This window comes from Chlorocebus sabaeus, chromosome 21, assembly GCF_047675955.1.
Source record: "Chlorocebus sabaeus isolate Y175 chromosome 21, mChlSab1.0.hap1, whole genome shotgun sequence".
Classification (NCBI taxonomy): Eukaryota; Metazoa; Chordata; class Mammalia; order Primates; family Cercopithecidae; genus Chlorocebus; species Chlorocebus sabaeus.
Window position 1 is genome coordinate 27788740 of NC_132924.1, and position 14390 is coordinate 27803129.

At 44.6% G+C, this 14390-nt stretch overlaps 1 protein-coding gene and 1 pseudogene across 2 annotated transcripts in view; both read right to left on the minus strand.

The window, feature by feature from the left end:
- BMPER (BMP binding endothelial regulator) overlaps positions 1–14390 on the minus strand; it is a 245664-nt gene that overhangs the window by 216893 nt on the left and 14381 nt on the right. The window lies entirely within an intron of this gene.
- Positions 790–2237, minus strand: LOC140709535 (uncharacterized; annotated as a pseudogene).

The following is a 14390-nucleotide window of genomic DNA, read 5'->3' on the forward strand; positions in this document are numbered from 1 at the left end:
CCCACATGCACTACGTGTCACCACTGTGACTCGAGGTCAGGGCTCATTCCGTTCACATCTTCATTCAAGAAACATTTTCTGATACAGGCTCACACTTACTGAACTCGTTCTCTGCGTGTTCAGGCTCTGTGTTAAGAATCTTACGTACATTGTTTTCACCAAAAATTCCTCATGATGGCCATCTTACAGAGGAGGGATCAAGGTTAGGAAATTTGCTCAGGGTCACCCAAGAGACAGATCTGGAATACAAATAGAGGTCTGTCATTTAAATGCCACACTTTGCTACTTCCCAGGCATTCAGGATGCAGAAGAGAACAAAATAATGTTCCTGCCCTCAGGCTGCAGGGGAGATTGGTGCCTTCCTGGTGGCTCCAGACAGGAACTCTCTTAACTAGAGCAGAGCAACTCCAGGGGCCTGTGTCATGGCCAACCACGGGAAGGTCTGCAGACACCAGCTGTTTGCTGGTAACAAAGAAAGTTGTTCCAATTTGGATAGCAACAGGGATGAGACTATCATGCCTCTGAAAGCCAGACTGGCATCCTCAAACACTTTTCCCCAAATCCCAGCTTGGGTTTGAGTCTCTCCAAATCTAAACAAGAGAAATGGTGGCAAAAATACACTCAAGGAAAAGGTCAGAATACTCTTAAAAAAAAAAAAAAAAAAAAAACCCTAACCAATGAATAAGAGCAATAAACCCCACCGCATCTTTCATTCTCAGTCTCCCGTGAGTCCCTCTTTCTAAGGTTGCCAGCCAGCGGTCTACCTGTTGTCAAAAGCGTCTGTCTGCATTACTGCCTCCTTTAAGGAAGATAGTTAACCGATTCTCTAACATTGATCAAATACATCAAAACCCAAAACGTAGCCTCTGGAGGCACATTAAATGAAGTGCCAACATGAAAAACTAAAAGGGGGGCATAGGGAGTAAAACATTTTTTAAAAATCAACATGACTGGCAACAAAGCTCTATAAGGATGTGAGCCAAACCACAGCTCCCGCCGCAAGCCAAGTTCAAACAGGATTCCGGCAGTCAGCTTGCTGTGTCTGAGATCTGCCACGAGATGGCAGCACAGAGTGCCCGGTCTCAGGAATTGCAGTCCTGAGACCGCCAGCGCCGCCTTGGGAGTATTTCCCAGTGTCTGGTGGGGAGGGACATGAACTTTCCCATGAGCATAGGGCCGAGGTGTAGAGAGAAGATAGCAGAGCACCGCTGTGAAACGTTCCTGTGTGCTTTCCTCGACCAGAAAAACATGCTTTTGAGATGCTTCTGTTCTATTCCAAGCCCCAATGTCTTGAACGTATTTTTCTTTTCAAAGATTCTTCCAGAACCAATCCTATTATGGAATACAAAAAGTATTCCTTGACCTTTCATTTATAATAAAAAATAAAATCTGAAGAGGAAAACACAGCAGCTAGTATGATGAGGGTAGTGGAGGGAGAAGTGTCTGTGGGAAGATCCTTTATTTTTAGACTATGAAACACCATCACAAATCTCTCGAAATAAGAGTGAAAATGAAAAGACCTCGTGCCTGCCTGCTGATCGTCCATTTGGTCAGCCATGCTGTGAAGGTGGCAGATCCACACAAGACCCTTTCCCTAGATGATGGCATTATTTTCCCTCTATCCCTGTCTCTGATGACAGCAAAGCCTGCCTGGGAAGCAAACAGCTGTCATTTGGCAAACTAGCAAATTCAAAGTGACAGATCCTTTTTCAGGAAACCAAGAAGGCTGTGAGGTTGTGGTATTTTTTTCTGCCCGAGTGAACAATACTCAATATGTCAATGAAGCACATGGGCCAGTTAGTGTGACTGCAGGGAATAAAGCGGCAGAGTCCCGTTATTCCATCCCGGTAGTCTGTTTTGGGGAGGAGCTTACAGATTTTGCTACCTTCAAGAATTCTCCACCAAAATGCAAATATCCCTGGGGATAGACCCACATTCATCCCAAATAGCCAATTTCTTGGGATAGCTGCCCCACCCTGGCAACTCTGAGAGGAAAAGTTGCTTAGCAGTGGAGGCTCCAAAGCTGAAAAACAAAGCCTTGGCACACGTATCACTATACTCAGTGCTGCGAGAGAGAGACAGAAATCATGTAGCAAGGTTCCTAGTCTCCAGAAACCTACAAGCTCTTGGGGAAAATAAGACAACAGACATCAGCAGATCACACAAACACTACGGTGTAACTTCTGGCACAGTGAGAAGCACGAAAGAGAACTTCACCTTGATTCAAAAGCCGTCATCGTTGCTGAGCACAAATAGGACACTTTGATGCTTACTCAAATTTTTATTATCAGAGAACTTACACAATGGTGTTCCATGGGGAGAGTCTCAAGATGGCTCAAATAGGAATTTGTTGTTAGGAATATGGATGTCTTGTTTCAAGTGTCCCAAGGAGGAGGGAGCAGGGGGAGCTGATCCCACATCAGTGTGTATATTCTCATTGGAATTTCTAGTCTCTCTATGTATGAAGTCAAAGAGGTCAACTTCCCTTGAAGTATCCCCATTGTAACCCAATTCCAGATCCCAAAGAGCCAAAGGGAAATTTTTAGCACTTTTGAACACAGGTCACGATTTCTCCCAGGCAATATTATACCACTTCTCATAAACAGAATAATAATACTTCAGGTTTACATAGCACTTTCTTCTAAAGATCTCTGTAGACATTATTTCATTAATCCTCACAGGTTTATTAAGATTTGCAGATGGAGAAATGGCACACAATGAGGCTGTCTCAGATCCCTCAAAGAGGCAGCTAGCAGTGAACCCAGGAACAGAACCCAGTTCCCAGCCTGGCTTATGGGACCAGCTGAGAAGGTTAGTTTGTAAGGCACACAGCACTAAAATGTACAGGAGTGTCATATCCAAATTAGATTAGCTCCAATAGGCTGTTGAGATTTTAGAAATAGACTAGTATGTAAGTTAAGCTAGTCTGCAGATTTTCTGGACAGGCCACCTGGTACGAGGTAACCTATGAGAGGTGTCATGGAAGGAAGGGATTACCCAGGACTTGGGCAAGCAGACCAGACTTTAAACCTTCAAGGTTCTAGAATGAAGAGATGGAAACAAAAGCTGGAAAAAAAAAGGTGTGTTGGCAGCAATCAAAGACCGAAAGGGGCCAGATTTCATTGCTTTTCTTTGAGACAGGGTCTTGCTCCATCACCCAGGTTGGAATGCAGTGGCACAATCATGGCTCACTGCAGCCTCAACCTCCCAAAGTCAAACGATCTCCCATCTCAGCCTCCAGAAGTAGCTGGGACTACAGGAATGCACCACCACTCCTGGCTAATTTATTTTTATTTGTAGAGACAAGGCCTCACTGTTTCCCAGTCTGGTCTCAAACTCCTGGGTCCAAGTAATCCTCCACCTCAGCCTCCCAAAGTGCTGGAATTATAGCTGTGAGCCACTGCACCCAGTGAGATTTCACTGTTTATCAGCAGTTCTGATCATTGGAAATGGTAAAATGAAGTGATGACCTCTCTAGAACATTCGGTCAGGGGAAATCCTGAGCAAGTGAGCATGAACTCACAGAGGAGAGAATGCAAGCTTGTACCTGCTCCAGCCTGTCCCCTTTGGACAAAACCTGTTCTCAGTCTCTTGGAAAATAATAATGGAGCATGGGTAGGGGGGCCCTGAGATAGCCCAGTGGTTGCCAATGGCAGTATTAAAATTGATTGATAATTTATTACTTTAATTAAGCTTTTGCTTGTTCATTCTTCATTACTGATAGTAAAATTGACTTCCTTATAACTCTTACATAGAAATATCTGGAAGAAAAAATAAAAGGCAGTTTGGTCAGCCACAAACCGTAAGTGTACAAGTCCAAGGCTCTGGGTCATGTCTCTCAACTCAACAGAACTTGGGAAAAAAATAGAAAGACAACATGAAGAAATCCATTTCTAAGATGAAGAACATGAAGCTGAAAGGGAAAAGGACCCAAACTCCCCAGATGAAATAAGTGGTTTCCCCCAAGACCTCCTTCCCAACTGAGTTTAGTCCAAGAGATGAGAGGTGTCAACTGTAGCCTTTGCACAATGTACCTCACGCCTTTAACATAAAGTGGCATTTCCAGACCTTTCTGCAACCCCAACCTCCACTGCTTTTGCAAATCCCTTCCATAGTCAGGGCCACAAACAAAGCTGATCCATCTCTAACCAAACAATGAAGTAACATACTGTTTTCCAGGCACGTTACTGAACTATTAAGAAGAATAACACCTGACATTTATAGAAAATCTATTATATGCCCCTCCATGCTGAATATGTTTTGTGTATTTTGTCATTTAACCCTTGCAAACAAGCCTGAAGAAGGTACTGATTTACCTCCCACCCCATCTTACAGGTAAGTAAACTGAGGCACAGAGAGGTTAAACGGCTCACCCAGGTTTACATAGCTGGCCAGGGCAGAGATTCAAACCCAGGACTCTGATATCAAATCCTATGATTTCATCACTATGCTATACAGCTTCATTTAGAGGCTAAGTGAGCCACCTTCCCCTTGCAGCTAAGAATTTAAATGTTTGCCTTTGTTAAGCACCCCATTCTCAGACCTTTATAAACCTTGGTGCTTTACGGTTGCATTTTGAACACACAAGTAAAAATAGTGCCTTTTAGGAAAGACAGATTAAGTCTCTGACTTAAAAACTCAAAACAAGTCCCAGTCTCTGAGTGCCTGGTCATTTGCAAGGCTGACCAAAACCTGGACCCGAACCTGCCCAGTCCTCTCATTTCTTCTTTGATTTGAGCAGAAGGGTGTACTCTCCTGGGAGACTTGCAGCATCTCACGGCCGTAATTTTGGAGACTTAATGTTAAACTGTCTTGCAAGAACATCACGCAATTCATTGCGCTCCATCTGGGAGTGTTATTCTTTTTCCCTCCCGTCTAGGCTCAACGAGTCTTTACCCCAGAGACCCAGGCCCTGGCAAACACCGCCTCCTCCAGCCTAGCTCACAGTGCAAACTCCGAACAAAGCTGCCCTTGAAGCCCGACCATTTAAAAAGACTTTATGAAGCCCACTGGGGCCCCCCGATTATTTTGCAACAAGTCATATCCCATGAAGAAATTCACTTCTCTGCAACACAAAACAGAGGGAGATTAAAGGAAAAGGCAGGGGGGTGGAGGAAAGAAGTAAGACCCCCTGCGGTTCTGTCTGGCCAGAATCGTGTCTTTTAGTACCCATATCCCCTACAAAGATGATGTTCTGATGATATATGGCCCTAATACATCACTAAATGACAGTGTTCTCCTGATCCCATACCTTGAAAATATGACACGTGCCAGCAGAGGCAATGGGGGATTAATAAGGAGGCCCTTCTGATATTTATGTTACCTAACATTTCCATTTTTTTTTAATGGGTTTTAGTTTGTTGGAGGGATTGTTTTGGGTCCTATTCTGTGTAAGGGTTTAGGTCTGGCTTTTTTTTTTTTTTTTTTTTTTTTTTTTGGCTTTTTCAAGAAACTCACAGAACAAAGAAACACAGTCCATTAGAGTGTCCCGGCTGCTCAAGTAGAAGTCTGATTTAAAACAGGGCAATGTCAAACGGCTCCTCATTCTGTTTAATCATATTTTGAAATAGAACCAAAACATTAGGGATGGCAGAACACAAAAAAACAACCACCAAATAAAAATAGTAGCCCAAAAGAGAGCAGCACTGCCTGCTTTTTATTAGACTGCACGTCGTATAAGCAAAGGGTCTGCTGGCAACAGCACATTCGTGTAACAGGAATGGAGGGAACACACAGAGCCAGGGATCGAGCCTCACGGGCCCTGCCACAGACGCAGCTCTGCCACCATGCTCAGTTCCCAAGAGCAAACCAAAAAACCAACAGGGAGGTTGCATGTCACTCTGCCAGGTGTGTGAACCGAGAGGGATCATGGTGGCATCCTGCCTTTATTTGGCCCAAATGCCTCAGTCAACCCTTCTCTCTTCCTAACAGAAGGGACTCCAACAGCTGGGATGTGGGATGGGGTCGGTGCTGCAGAGAACACTTCCAAAAGACTCCTGGGAAGAATTTGCAGGCTGGGGGTGAGGGAGAAGGAAGCCCTGCAAAGCAGTGTGGCTTTACGCGCAGGAGGCCCGGCTGCCTCCTCAACACCTCTGGTTATTTTACACTGCTGGGCGCCCTTCAGCACATGACGAATAATAAATCTGCTTCTTCCTCTGCCCAAAAGGAAAACAGAAAAGAAAGGGGCGATGAAATTCTATGAATACTTTTATACCTTTCTGGTGAGTTCTTTTGAAGTAGGTAGAAGATGACGAACTACATTTTCGGGGTCCAACTCCAACTACCTGTAGGATCCGGGGCTCAGAAGGCATTAGTGGGGCTTTCCAGTCCCAGAGGGACAGTGCAGAATCTTCTGGCCAGGTTGGTGGGGGTTTTGGAGAGAGTGGGGAGTGGGAATAAAGAGTTTAAAAGTGGTAATAAAATTAGGTAACTCCATAGGAAAGCGTGAGACCTGCCATTAAAGAAGGTGAGAGCTGGAGATATTATTTTGACAGCCCCCTTTTTTGACTTACTGCAATATAGGAAGTTGGATTGTCTGGTATCAAAAGACAGATGACTCAATGGGCCTTTTAAATATGCACAGAAGGCCAGGCGTGGTGGCTCACGCCTGTAATCCCAGCACTTTGGGAGGCCAAGGCAAGCAGATCACGAGGTCAGGAGTTCGAGATCATCCTGGCTAACACAGTGAAACCCCATCTCTACCAAAAATACAAAAAATTAGCCGGGCGTGGTGGCGGGTGCCTGTAGTCCCAGCTACTCGGGAGGCTGAGGCAGGAGAATGGCGTGAATCTGGGAGGCGGAGCTTGCAGTGAGCCGAGATTGCGCCACTACACTCCAGCCTGGAAGACAGAGTAAGACTCTGTCTCAAAAAACCAAACAAAAAAAAATTAAATGTGCACAGAAATGACTCCATCAAGGGTAGAAGAGTGAGCACGTACAAAACACAGAAACCAAATGTCTTAGATTCCCTTGGCAATTGGTGGTGGCAAAACCACTTCTTTGTGAGGCCAGCCCTGGAAGGTTGTCACTCTTGTCACAAGTCAGCACATGTCTCCTTCCTGGATCACGTACCTACAGTGAACCCACCAGGTCCTCAGGTGTCCCTCATTCCTGTGGGTCAACAATAAGCCACAGAGTCAACGAAACAGATTTTTCATGGATTGCCCCGTGAAAGCCCGCGCGCTGTTGGGAGTTGCAAAAATACCTGATGTTGACAAGTAAATGGAGCTGACATCCATGGGAATAGGCAGGGCGGAGGAGCCACTCACAGCCCATCTGTCATTTTGACAAAGTAACTTTCTGGTCACCAGTGAGACACTCTTAAAGACATCTGCACAATTGACCCCGACCACCGGCAATCACAGAGCCTTTCAAAGGTACCCCAGGGATGAAAAGCCAATCAGCTTTAGAGCTGGATCCTGTAGTCCTCCTTCTGCGTAACAGTAAGAGCAGGGTGACACCTCAGTTGCTGGAAAGATCTCTGCTCCCAGGCTGTATCTACATTGGTACCAACTACAGAGGTTGTCCAGTTAGCCCAAGTAACGTCAGGTAGGGAAGCAAGGGAATAGGAGCTCTCTAGCTGGCTAGAAGTTCGCAGAACTGAATATGTCAGCCTCGGACAGCATCCCCCATATGAAGGCAATTCTGTGAGCTAAGGTTTGTCTGACTCATTCACGAAGGCCATTAGCACTGTGTTCTCTTCACCAAAGCTTTCCCAAGGGTCACATGCAGATGTCAGAAGAAAACTGGAGAAGCCACAGATTTATTTCCTTGGTTTAGAATGTAATTTTAATCCACTAGTGTCCATTTGCAAACTCATTAAACCATCAAAGAAAGTCAGATTTGCAAATAATCCCTTTCTGAGATTAAGGTGTTATAAAGAAACGAGGGTGGTCAATTACACACAAAACATTATCAACATAAACGTTGCTGAAGGGATTCACAGCATGTGCCCATTTTTAAAAGGAAAATATCAACCATAATTAGAATCCTTAATCATTAATTTTAACAAGTGTTCCATCGCAAAACGGCTTCCAGAAGCTTTCACATATCTAAAATAAGGCAAAAGTATCTGCAGAAAAACAAACGGCTATTAGAAACATGTGGCATTGGGGCTATAAACTTGGATTTTTCTGCAGGTTAATCACTGCAGATTTCAGATCTATCTGACCAAAAATCCACAAATCTGTTTAACTAATATTTTTGAGCCCCTGCGGCAGGCCAGGCACTATGCCAGGTTTGGATGGGAACAGAAAATATGAATCAGACACATCTTCTGCCCTAGAAGAGCTTACAATCCAAGAGGGAGAGAGACTCAAGCATAAACACAGCACAGGCACCTCCCATGTTGCAACACAAGGGGCAAGAAGTGCCGGTTACCAGCTCAGAGAAGCTCAGAAGTGAGGCGGGAACAGTCAGTTTTGACCAAATTCCACTGCCACAAACTCCTAAAAATCGTCCAAAGTCTCTTGGTTCTTTAGACACTACGTGGCCCACTGAAATGAGCCTTTACAAAGTTATGTTATACAATTATCTCACTGAGACAGAATTTGACCTACATCTGTCAGCATTTTGGAACTGACAATTCACAAATGAATCTTCTTCTATGATGACATTCCAGCGCACTCCAAGTGAAGTGTAGCAACCTCACTTGGTATTTTTGAGTAGAACAGTTTGTTTCACATATATCACAGGAAAATAAGGGGTGCTTATCTTGTGCCATGATTTTCTTGCTCTATGAAACTGTGCTAGTCTTTCATCTATGTTCTAGGTAAAATATAAAACATAACATACTGGAATTTAACTTACATTCTAAAACCAATAATTACCACGCTGCCAAGTCCACCATGAGTGGTAATATCTATTTTTCAAAAACGGTTTTCTATAGGAAAGAATTTTATTCTAGAATGATATTGCTCATTGCACAGTTTGTTATGATAGCATTAGTGCTCATTGGAGACAACTTTTCATCTTTCAGTGGATTTGTTTAGTTTTCACACCATCAAACATGATACCCACAATAATGTAAGCTACGAAAAGGGCAAGTCATCATGACAGAAGAAGCAAAGTTCGGAGTAGAAAGAAAAGTTCATCATTTATTTTGGGGAAGAGAAATAGTTAGATCTTCCAATTGCCAAATCAAAAAATTAAACTCAGTGGCACAGATGAATTCGCCCAACAAATACGCTCTGAATGAGCCCAGCATTGTCCCAGGTATGGAGGGTACAAATGAATATGGGAGGGCCGTGTCCTCACAGAGCTGACGTTCCAGCAGCAGGATCTCATGGGCACTGGGGAGGGCTCTGAGAAAATGAAGCGGGACAAGAGAACAGAATGACAAGGTGTGAGGCTGTTGGGGACAGTGATCAGAAAAAGACCCTTTAGGCCGGGTGCAGTGGCTCACCCCTGTAATCCCAGCACTTTGGGAGACAGAGGCAGGTGGATCACCTGAGGTTAGGAGTTCAAGACCAGCCTGGGCAACATGGTGAAACCCCGTCTCTACTGAAAATACAAAAATTAGCTGGTGGCGCGTGTCTGTAATCCCAGCTACTCGGGAGGCTGAGGCAGGAGAATCACTTGAGCCTGGGAGGCAGAGGTTGCAGTGAGTCAAGATTGTGCCATTGCACTCCAGCCTGGGTGACAGAGCAAGACTCCGTCTCATAAAAAAAAAAAAAAAGAAAAAGGAAAAGGAAAAGACCCTCTAATAAGAAGACATTTACTCCTATACCTCGGTGAAGGAAGGAGAATACATAAATATATTGGATATGTGTGCTCCAGGCACAGGAAAGAACAAAACCTCAGTAGAGAGGGGGTTGGGTATCCTGTAGGAGTGAGGAGGAGCCCAGTGCACAGCTGGAGCACAGTGAGAGGGGAGGGTGCTTTGTGAGCTGAGGCCAAGAGAGCGTCTGGAGCCGCACTGTGCAGGTCTGTGTAGGCCATGGTTATTCTTCAAACTGGATTCCAGGTGAGAGGAGAAGCCACGGGAAGATTTTGCTCAAGTAAGTCAAATAATTTGTATACTTTCAAATGGTCACTGCTTGATAACATATTGTCCGAAGTCAAGAGCAGTAACAGGTAGTTAGAAATAATCCAACATATTTTCAAGACGATACTGACAAGAGCTGCTAATGAATTGAACCTGGGATGCAAGAGAAAGAGGAATCCACGACCCCATGGTTGATGGATGGCCTAAAAAAATGGATCTATGCAGCTGATGTCACTGGCTGGAGCAAACTAAGTTTAAGGAGTGGTGACAAAGGAGATCTCATTCAGGCCATTTTCAATTTGAGATGCCTACTCAACATCCACGTGGAGACACCAGGTAGACATGTGGACAGATGCAGCTCGACTGGAGGTGGGGTGTGGGAACATAAATGTGGAAACTATCAGCATACTGGTGGTTTTGGGCCATGGATCCGTATAAAATTGCTTAGAGTATGAATATAAATAGAGAAAATGTCTTGGCTGAATCCTGGGACCCTCCAATATTTAAAGTTTGAAAAGATAAGGAAGATCCACCAAAAAGAAAAATAAGCCAATAAAACAGAATTCTTATAAGTCCATCACACAAACGCTAAGAGAGCACCATATATATGAGTCCTTACCCACAAAGACACATAAATGTGTGCATGGACAACTGTAAGTTACCCTGGCTGTGATCATTATATTAATTCAGTGACCACCAGAGGTCACCTTCTATCAGCACCTGCCACTGTGCCAGGTGTTTTAGCAACCAAGATACCCCAGGATGGGAGGGTTGCTACCCACTATTTGAGGCTCACAAGAGAGGCTGCCTAGACCACTGCTGCCCACTCCTTACTCCCACTACTACTAATTATCACATCTGCCAACCTGCGTCTCAGAGGAAAACTGATTTGGTTTAAGTTTAGGAAAATTCTGGTTGGCTAGAAGAGCTAAGAATTCCAGGGAAAAGGTCTAGGACCAATGTTCCCACTCAAGAGGGCACAAACCCACTAGAGCTTAGTGACCAAAGGTTGGGTGAGTATTACAGATGGGTGTGTGTGACAGGTGGGGGGAGGGGGGCAGGGACATTAAACACTTGGGAGTAATAGAAAGAAAGGGAGAGGGAAAATATCTCAACTTAAGTTTTTCTTCTCTGTTATACGGAGTCCTGAAGCCAAAGCCTGGGAGTGAACAGAGGCCACAGTCAGAGGCCTCTCTTAATGTCTCATGCCAAAAAACGTGGCTCAATGCTAGGACCGTGATACTCATCTACAGCAGGGTAACTAGGATCCAAGGATCTAGGGAAGAGTCTACACATACAGGCAGGCACTGGCCAAGAAGTAGAGAAGCCAAGACCCCACAACCATCTTGGGACTCACTCTGGAAGCGAGTATGAGACAGAGGTCAGTGGAGAAACAAGCTAGCAATGTGTTGCAATTTTGGGATTAGTACTCCTCTCTGTACTTTCAACATAATATTTCCTTCCCACATATTAGAAGGCTGTTAAAGTTTCCCCTGGGCATCATCTTCACCAGGCTAAATTATATCAGCACATCATCATTAGTAAAAAAAAATATTTACTAACCCCCACCTGAACACTTGACGCTGCTCCAAGCTAGCCTGTTAGCTCACCCCAGCAATCCTTTTCTTGAGCCTTTGATCAAGATCACAGATGGGTCTCCACCAGCTGTCCACCAGATCATCCAGTTTTGCCTAGACAGGCAGTTCCACGTGGCACACTGAGAGGTGTCCAAGGGAGAGAATACAGTCATGGGTTCTTAGTTTCTGTTTCTGGTTGGGCCAGTAAAGCCCCTTCCTCATCCCTCTTTTCTGCTTATCACTAGAGACCGAAACTAAAAACCACGACCTCGGGATTCTAAAAGCCTAACACAAAACAAAACAGAACAACAACAAAATAAGGTGAGTTGGACAAGCTCGTCCCTACAAATGTCTGAGCCATGCTGCGTGGAGGAGGAACAGCCAGCCCACTGTAATGCCTTTTGTACATTTCAGTATCGGGCTGAACTCAAGAATTAAAAGCTGAGACTGAGAAAAACTAGACACGAAACTTGGGGAATGGTGACATCATGGAATTTCTGCACTAATGACAAAGAAAGAAAATAATGTGGTAAAAAATAATAAGGATGGAGATGAATCCCTGGAACAATGGAATGCCAGGCTAATTTAAAAAAAAAAAAAAAAAAGGTTTAAAGGATTCCCAATTAAAGTATGGGAAATTGTCCAGCAACATGACCAGAATTCCATGAAGGTGATGGGAATCAGAGCCTAGTCAACTTTACTTTACACTCTCCCTCAGCAGGGAAAGAAAGGTGTGGGCACAAACAGGTCAGCAAAAGGGAGAGAAGAAAACTAAGATTTCCCAGAATGGCTTTATTCTGCGCAAGGAAGAAACCTGCTGGCTCTAAGTTGCCAGCTGAAGGAAACAGCTTCTTGCAGAGGTTTTGAGGAGTCGAAGGGTTTGGGGTGAAGTGGGGAGCTGGATCCCGCTTCACCTGGCCCTCAACTCTGCGTTGTTTGCGGCTGGTTCCTCCAGATGCGGCTGGATCCCACTAGGTCAGTCATAAAACCCTGGGTTTTGTGTCAGATTGCTCCATCTAGTTGGCTCATGCTGAAGAAGCAACAAACATAACGTCATGTCAGCTTCGTCCTGCAGCTGCTACCCATCCCAGAAAGACCACAGGAAACAGAGTGTATCCCTGCGGGAATCTATCCCATGAAGAGACTGGCAGCAGCCCAGCGGGTCAGCCTCTCCCACCCAAAGGCGCCAGGCAGGACCTTACCTAACTGGACTGCAAGGACTGTTAAAACATAATCCCCAGGGAAGCTATTTGCTGGGTCTCTCTCACTGACCCCGGGGGGTATTCTCTCAACCCTTGTGGTTAGGTGACATTCTCTGAAAGAGAGCTCTGTGGAGTCTGCCCCGGATGGGACAGGAATCTGGTACTTGAATTGCAGTTCCAACTCTCGCTGATTGCAGTGGGACTTTCGCCTTGCTTTTCCTTTTCTGAGCCTTAATGAGCTCAACTGTGAAACTGGTTTCTTAAGAATGCCAGCCCTACCTCACAGGGTGTCTTTGAGGAAAATGAACTTTGGACTGTCCCCAGCTTATGAACAGTGTTTGTTCACAAAATATCTATTAAGACTTAAAGTCTGCAAGGCGCTGTTCTAGATGTTTTGATCATGAGAAGAATTAGATGCTATTCCTACCCTGAAGAAGCTTCAAGTCCAGTAGAAGAGAAAGTCATGTAACTAATTAATAAAAATTTAGAGGAGAGAGGAGTAAGGGTTATAATAAAAAGTGACCAATATAAAGTCTTCAAGGAACAAGTGAGTTCATTCTGATTGGGTGACTAAAGGAGGTTTGATAAAGATGACATGAATAGGAAAAGAACACTTCAATAAAGACAGCTAATGTGCAAGAAAATTGTGTAAAAGTTCCACGAAAGCAACATTATGTAAATGATAGTTGATCTATTATCAAGTTTTATACCAATAACAGAATTTCAACTGTACCTAACCAAGATTTAAATATAAACATATATGTTTATGTTTATATTCATATACCCTTCTCTTTCCATTACATGTCAGGTGGAAAGAGTGCTTCAAAAATTGGCCCTTGCATAAAAGTCACGGGAAGGGTTTATTAAAAATGGAGCTTTCTGGCCAGGCGCAGTGGCTCACGCCTGTAATGCCAGCACTTCGGGAGGCCGAGGCGGACAGATCACAAGGTCTGGAGTTTGAGACCAGCCTGACCAATATGGTGAAACCCCGTCTCTACTAAAAATACAAAAATTAGCCAGGCATGGTGGCACGCATCTGTAATCCCAGCTTCTCAGGAGGCTGAGGCAGGAGTATCACTTGAACCCGGGAGATGGAGGTTGCAGTGAGCTGAGACCACACCACTGCACTCCAGCCTGGGTCATAGAGCAAGACTCCATCTCAAACAAACAAAAAAATGGAGCTTCCCTGGTCTGCACAGGAGCCAGCCAGACCTACTCCATCAGGATCTCTGGACCAGGACACAGGAAATCTGCATTTTTTAGCGAATTCCCTGGTGGTTCTTACACACATTAAAATCTGAGAGCCACCACTGCTGGGCCCCTGGTAGGAGAACAGAAGAAGCTGAAGGCAAAATTCTAACCACTGACTTGTTAATGACCTACAACTGTGTGAGAGAAGACAAGTAGCCAAATTGAAGTGTGTGAGGGAGGAAGGGGCAGAGGCCCAGGGAAGGGAACACATCGGGCAACAGAATTGCATGCCCCTTGTCACTAGTGTTCAGGCTTCATTCTATGGGCTCCCAGCACATATACACAAGTATCAGTTTCATCACACATTAATTCACACTTTCATCTAAGATTCTAATGACAGAGTAGTTTCCAAACTAAAACCATTATCCAAATGTT